At 47.2% G+C, this 6,000-nt stretch overlaps 1 protein-coding gene across 2 annotated transcripts in view; it reads left to right on the forward strand.

Moving 5' to 3' along the window:
* LOC106566523 (ERC protein 2) overlaps positions 1–3,625 on the forward strand; it is a 448,684-nt gene extending 445,059 nt beyond the window's left edge. For both annotated transcript variants that reach the window (XM_045692987.1, XM_045692988.1), the window contains one exon: positions 2,291–3,625. The gene's annotated coding sequence lies outside the window, so the exon portion shown is untranslated. The remainder of the gene's footprint in view (positions 1–2,290) is intronic.
* Positions 3,626–6,000: the final 2,375 nt, after the last annotated feature.

Raw genomic sequence — 6,000 nt, forward strand, 5'->3', positions numbered from 1 at the left:
CGCCGTTCTACAGTATGTGGGAGCAGCCTCTCAACATACAGTAAGAATGCTAAGTAGTCTAGCAACCCCATGTGTGGTGTCCATATTTTGTCAAAGAGCCCTTTCAGTTTCAGTTTCAGTGTGTAGCTGCACAGTAGCACCACCATGTTGAAACAGAGCAGACATTTTGTGTCAAAGCATGGGAGAGCATGACGCTACTGTCATGCTATATGCATTGGATGCAGTTGCCCCTAGATAGTTATAGGGCGCGAGATAAGAGAGTGGGGGTGGAATCTATTCAGATTGTCCAGTTGTGTTAAAGTTATTTCAATATAAAATAGCGACCACAGACACTAACATGCATGCACCCAAACATGCATAGGATCATGCAGGCGTGCCGTGGGAACTTGTGGTCTGAAAGCGTATGTTGTGTGGTGGTAGTGAAGTGTTGATTGATATGAAAGGGGAGCAGTCTTCAGGCCCATCCACACAGGGACAGGGTCATCTCCTTTATGACCTGCATGGGCCCTGTCTGCCTGCCTGGTCCCTGCCTGCCTGCCTGCCTGGTTCCTGCCTGCCTGGTTCCTGCCTGCCTGGTTCCTGCCTGCCTGGTCCCTGCCTGCCTGCCTGCCTGGTTCCTGCCTGCCTGGTTCTTGCCTGCCTGGTTCCTGCCTGCCTGGGCCCTGTCTGCCTGTGTGGTCCCTGTCTGCCTGCGTGGTCCCTGTCTGCCTGCCTGGTTCCTGCCTGCCTGGTTCCTGCCTGTCTGCCTGCCTGGGCCCTGTCTGCCTGCCTGGGCCCTGTCTGCCTGGATCAGTAGAGCTGCTCCACCGGGATGAACAGGAGTGTGTGTTTGGTTCAAAACCCGGCTCACCAGCAGCTGTAGGGAGACAGAAAGAACAGGCATTGGTGTGAGAGGGGAACAAACACAGCCCTGCCTGGCTGCCTGGGCCCTGCCTGGCTGCCTGGGCCCTGTCAGCCTGGGCCCTGCCTGCCTGCCTGGGCCCTGTCAGCCTGGACCCTGCCTTCCTGCCTGGGTTCTGCCTGCCGCGGCCCTATTTGTTGATTCTTGGGCCCCAAAATCATTAATTAAAGTGCAGACGACGGCACGGTAACCTGAGGAAAGCCTCACACACACATATGAGGCACACACTAACCCACACACAGCACTCCCTGTCGCATAACAAATGATGGCACTTGGTTTAATTGCTGAGGCTGTTTATTTATTTACGTCTGTAATGGATGGTGGTCCTCGGCCCGGCAGCCAATCAGCAGCCAGAGAGAGGGAGACAGGAAGAGAACCAGAAGCCCTGCAGACCTGAACAAATTCCACAGGATTCTGCACTCTTCATTTCACCCTCGAGTCTACATGGTCCGCCTTTCAGTCTAGCTTTATCTCTTTCTCTCTTTCTGTCTGTTCTCTCCCCCTCTTTTCTTGCTCTCCTAGTTGTGTTTGTTCTCCTCTCTAGCCTTTCCCGAGTGACTGATGGGATCGCCGTTCTTGATTGGTGGTTATTTTGAGAACTGTTTGCTCAGCCAATGAGGCGCCCTGGTCTTACAGATGTAGGATCTTAATTTGAGCCAGTTTCGATTAGCAGGAAAATAATAATTCAGCTGCAGGAAATGTGAGTTATTATATGGATTATAATGAATGGACATTTTTGTAGGGGTTAACTCATTTTTCGTAAGGGAAAATCAAGTCTGAAATTTCTAAGTGGAAATTACAAACTTCAGAACCCATTTTAAATCTAAAATACACTACAAGTTTGTTTTGCATTGCAGGAAAGTTATCCTGTAACAGGTGATCAAATTAAGATCCTACATCTGTACATGGCATACATCATTGTTTTTTAAACTCAACCCACAATGAGACCCTGGACTTGATTTTGTTGCTGGCTGGCTTCTCAACAAAGACCTAAGTAACAGACACATTCCGATTTTAGTTTGTTACAAATGAGCACTCGATGTTTGGGTCTGTGCCAAATACGTTTAACGCATTCTTAAGGAGATCTGGAGACTTGCCAGACTGTTAGAGGGACAAAACAGTCATGCTATAACTAAGAAAAAAACCAAACACGCTTGTATGGAAGAAACCGTTTCAGTTGATTTCTCCATCACTGGCTGATGTGTGTTTATGCTGCTCTGCTAGGTCGATGTGACGTGGTGCCTGTTACGAAGCACTGGGGAGTTGGCTGAGGTTTCCTTCTAATCCACATAACAAGCTCTGATGAAACACCCTTCTTCATGTGCGTGTTTTATAAAGGGTTTGTTCCCCTCTCACACTGATGCCTGTTCTTTCTATGTCTCCCTACAGCTGCTGGAGAGCCGGGTTTTGAACCAAACACACACTCCTGTTCATCCTGGTGGAGCAGCTCTACTGATCCGGGGGCCAGACTGACTGCAGCAGAGTCCCAGGGTCCTGCCCACCTGCCATGGTTGAAGACAATCCTTTTCCCACCTTCCATTGCAGAGATGCTCTCTTTCCTCCGAGTGTTTGACAATCAGAGAGTAGAGACTCGTAAAGTCCCATGAGCTCCGAGGCGCCGTTGGACATGTAACCCTGACTGTTATACACTGTACTTATGAACTACGGCTTTAACTCTCCAACAGTCAATCAATCATCTCACTGCCCCTGCCAGGTTCACTGACTGACTGATAAATCCTTGACAACAAACTAGTCAGCCTAAAAACGAGAATGACCAATCAGAAAGGACCATTAAGAGTGACCAAACATAATTTGTTTAGTGTGTTATTTTTTTTTAGATTGTTTGTGAGCCCTTGAAAGACTATGGGAGAGAGCAAATCCTGTTGTGGGTTTGTTTACGTAGCCACATACGGATAGCATTAGCATGGTCCACAACATGGACCTCAGATCCACATGGACCTTCTCAATGTACCGTGCCAAAGGAACCACTCCCTGTCAGCAGAGAGACACTGAGAGGGGAACCGGGTTCCAATTACTCTAGAACCCTCAAAGAGAACCCAGAGAAGTGTTCTGTGTATGCTACCTTTCTCTGAATGTTCTTAAGTCTGGAAACACTCCTGTCATCCTATCACTGGACAGCTCTCTTGGTTGACAGTGCTCCAGGTAGACGATGTCCATAGGAACTGATCTAGGATCAGTGCCCTTTCTAAATCCTTAACTATCAAGTGGGTAAACAAAACTGACCTCAGACCAGTGTCTAGGGGCAACTTCGTCCCTCTCCGGGTGAAGGGTATAAACTGACCAAACAAAACCCTCTGAGGAAATCTGAACTATGATCTGTTTAGAGTTTTTTTTTTTCTCTTGTGTTTTTCTCTCCCTGCTGTACTTTGTTTGACTAACGAGTATCATGTTGTGTTTGTTTTTCTACATCTGAAACAGATTGAGTACTGTTCTCTTTGAGGTTTGTATCAGTTGTGTGTTTCTGCTTGTGGGTGATGTTTTATTTAGTAGTTTATTTATTGAGTAGTTTAATTGCAACATGCATTGGAGTGGCTGTTTTTAGGTATCCATGTTGAAGTCAGCACTCTCCAATCATCATTTTGGAATCAGAGATTGAGGAGTGCTGCTTTAAGGGGCGAGTTGTCTGTACATATCAGTTTACCAGTGAGGATGTCGTGGTGTTTGAAGGTGACATGATGCAACATGATCTCCGTTCTACTGAACCAGCAGTAAGTGTTTAGCTTGTACAGTTTTCGCTCTGTGTTTAGCTTGTACAGTTTTCGCTCTGTGTTTAGCTTGTACAGTTTTCTCTCTGTGTGTGTGTGTGTGTGTGTGTGTGTGTGTGTGTGTGTGTGTGTGTGTGTGTGTGTGTGTGTGTGTGTGTGTGTGTGTGTGTGTGTGTGTGTGTGTGTGTGTGTGTGTGAGAGAACAGCGCGAGGTCTCAATATGCTCAAACTCTGCTATTGACTTGTTTATACAGTGTGTTGCCATGGTCAATATTCGTTTCTCGGTCAATAAAAGTGTGGCGTTTTTCTCAACTGTCCGGAGAATGTATCTCTATCAGATAATCACAAACATAATTTAACATTAATTTTATCAATAGTTATGTTAATAATCAGTGGATCTTTTGAAATCATCAATTTTTCTGAGATTGAAACAATGGAGTGTGCTTTTGTTCCCCTTTTTCATGGTCTCCCTAAACCCATCTCTGTCTCTCTTTCTCTAGGTCTCTGTCTCTCCCTAAACCCATCTCTGTCTCTCTTTCTCTAGGTCTCTGTCTCTCCCTAAACCCATCTCTGTCTCTCTTTCTCTAGGTCTCTGTCTCTCCCTAAACCCATCTCCGTCTCTCTTTCTCTAGGTCTCTGTCTCTCCCTAAACCCATCTCTGTCTCTCTTTCTCTAGGTCTCTGTCTCTCCCTAAACCCATCTCTGTCTCTCTTTCTCTAGGTCTCTGTCTCTCCCTAAACCCATCTCCGTCTCTCTTTCTCTAGGTCTCTGTCTCTCCCTAAACCCATCTCCGTCTCTCTTTCTCTAGGTCTCTGTCTCTCCCTAAACCCATCTCTGTCTCTCTTTCTCTAGGTCTCTGTCTCTCCCTAAACCCATCTCTGTCTCTCTTTCTCTAGGTCTCTGTCTCTCCCTAAACCCATCTCTGTCTCTCTTTCTCTAGGTCTCTGTCTCTCCCTAAACCCATCTCTGTCTCTCTTTCTCTAGGTCTCTGTCTCTCCCTAAACCCATCTCCGTCTCTCTTTCTCTAGGTCTCTGTCTCTCCCTAAACCCATCTCTGTCTCTCTTTCTCTAGGTCTCTGTCTCTCCCTAAACCCATCTCTGTCTCTCTTTCTCTAGGTCTCTGTCTCTCCCTAAACCCATCTCTGTCTCTCTTTCTCTAGGTCTCTGTCTCTCCCTAAACCCATCTCCGTCTCTCTTTCTCTAGGTCTCTGTCTCTCCCTAAACCCATCTCTGTCTCTCTTTCTCTAGGTCTCTGTCTCTCCCTAAACCCATCTCTGTCTCTCTTTCTCTAGGTCTCTGTCTCTCCCTAAACCCATCTCTGTCTCTCTTTCTCTAGGTCTCTGTCTCTCCCTAAACCCATCTCCTGTCTCTCTTTCTCTAGGTCTCTGTCTCTCCCTAAACCCATCTCTGTCTCTCTTTCTCTAGGTCTCTGTCTCTCCCTAAACCCATCTCTGTCTCTCTTTCTCTAGGTCTCTGTCTCTCCCTAAACCCATCTCCGTCTCTCTTTCTCTAGGTCTCTGTCTCTCCCTAAACCCATCTCTGTCTCTCTTTCTCTAGGTCTCTGTCTCTCCCTAAACCCATCTCCGTCTCTCTTTCTCTAGGTCTCTGTCTCTCCCTAAACCCATCTCTGTCTCTCTTTCTCTAGGTCTCTGTCTCTCCCTAAACCCATCTCTGTCTCTGCTTTCTCTAGGTCTCTGTCTCTCTCTCTCTGTCTCTCTTTCTCTCTCTCTCTCTCTCTCTGTCTGTCTGTCTGTCTCTCTCTCTCTCTCTTTCTCTCTCTTTCTCTTTCTCTCTCTCTCTCTCTCTCTCTCTCTCTCTCTCTCTCTCTCTCTCTCTCTCTCTCTCTCTCATAGACTCAGACAGATGTTGTCCAGCTTTCCTCCTGGGGGGAAGGGGTAGTGAGTGGTGGTGATTAAAGTGGGGTTCAGTTACGTGGTTGGGCTTGTTTTAGGGCCACTGGAACCTAACGTAGCAGGCGTAGAATACATGCCTGAAACTGGATCCCCTACATACTGGTCAAAAGACTCAGGGGAAGTTCTTTTCTGCACTGTTCAACCAATCCAGTAAATGTGGAGGAGGAGTTAAGATGGAGTAACGCCTCGTTAACGTCCAAAGTGGAAGTGACGTCACAGGCTCTCTTTCCATTTCCCCTGGAAACCAGAACATCCGGATGTTGGGGGACTCGGCTGAGGCTAGGACCACTAACCCAATCACAGCTCATCCAACCTCTGCCTTAATAATAATGCAAACTGCACACAAGCTAGCTATCAGTAATGGAGCATGGGCTCAGCACCGTCTACACTACAGCTATGGGGACTAGTAGGCAGGCAATGTCTCTCTGTCCCTCTCCCCCTCTCTCTTTCTCACCTTCCT

The sequence above is a fragment of the Salmo salar genome, chromosome ssa13 (assembly GCF_905237065.1).
Source record: "Salmo salar chromosome ssa13, Ssal_v3.1, whole genome shotgun sequence".
Taxonomy (NCBI): domain Eukaryota; kingdom Metazoa; phylum Chordata; class Actinopteri; order Salmoniformes; family Salmonidae; genus Salmo; species Salmo salar.